Below are 1486 nucleotides of genomic sequence, written 5' to 3'. Positions count from 1 at the left end.
TCCACAGGGCCTGCAAGACGGAGCTCTTCTGCCAGGTTTTTGAGTAGGAGCCACCGCCGCCACTATTCCACCACCGTGGTATTGTTCCACCATTTACCCCTACTATGGAAAGGTCAAAGAATACAGAGACGGCAAAGGATGAGATGGTTAGACAGTGTCATAGATGCAACAGACATGAAATTGAGCAAACCTCAGAGGACGGCGGAAGACAGGAAGGCCTGGCGTGATCTGGTCCATGGGGTCGCGAAGAGTCAGACTCGACTGTGTGACTGAACAACAACAATGGGGGGTATGCGTCGCCTGGTGGAAGCGGGTAAAACATCATCACTGGAGTCCTCGCTACTTAATAAAGCTGGCCGCCGAATTGGGATTACTGCCCATCTTGGGGATCTATATATAGGATAACATCAGAGCACCTTAAATATTGTCTATGGGAATTTATTGTGGATGTTTAACGCTGTTTTATTGTATTTTGCCTATTTAACCTGGCACTAGCTGTATGTTAGCCGCCCTGAGCCATTTGGAAGGGTGGGATATAAATCCAAAATAAATAAATTTTTAAAAAGCCAATAACAGGTTAGAAGTTAATAGTGGAGCTAAAACAGTAACCTGCTGTTAAATACTGGGTTCAAGACACATTTCAGTGAACAGCTCTACTTTATTAAGTGATTTCAGGATCAAGACTGAAACCTTAGGACAACAGCCCTGTTTAAATAGCGTGTAAAAACCATACCCAAACACACCCAACTCCCAACAATAGGCTATTTACATAACATTAGTTTCTCATTGGTCACCTCCAGAGCCCTGGTGGGCTATTGTTCTAGAGCTCCAAGGTTAGCTCATCTCTGGTACCCAGTCCTGGAATGTTCCAGCCCTAATACATAACACCTGCCTTCTTCCTAATCCCAGATACACCAACTGGCTGTGATCACTTAGGCATCAGAGATTCTCTGTACACGTTCAAAGGCATGACCTTTACATATCCGAGCCCTATAGTGACTCGCAGTTTGTGGGTTTTAATTAAAATCATCCCAGTACTTATATTAAGGTAGCTAATTTAAAATTCCAGAAATGTCCAAATGTTTCTACAGGTGGGGCCAGGATTAGAGCCAGCACATTAGGGAAGGAGCTGGTGCAGAAACTCAGACCATCAAACAAGTTAGACTCTAGACAGGGACAGGGACATTAGACGGATCCACACATTTCATCTTTATGCTGTGATTTCACTATGTGGAAAACATGAAGCAGCCTTATACCAAACTGGACCATTATTTCAGCTAGCTATTGTTTACTCTGACTGGGATGTCAGGTAGAGAAAGGTATTTCCCAACATCTGCTGACTAAGATCCTTTAACTGGAGATGGCAAAGACTGAGCCTGGAACCATCTGTATGTTAGAATATAGAGGGCTGTTGGCCTCTGTGGGGCCTGGTCCCAGATCCTCTCAAGCCTGCTATGAAGTTTGTTGGCTTGTCAGCCCCTGCTCC

The sequence above is a fragment of the Gekko japonicus genome, unplaced genomic scaffold (genome assembly GCF_001447785.1).
Source record: "Gekko japonicus isolate JY-2015 unplaced genomic scaffold, Gekko_japonicus_V1.1 scaffold679, whole genome shotgun sequence".
Classification (NCBI taxonomy): Eukaryota; Metazoa; Chordata; class Lepidosauria; order Squamata; family Gekkonidae; genus Gekko; species Gekko japonicus.
This window is presented reverse-complemented; position numbering follows the sequence as displayed.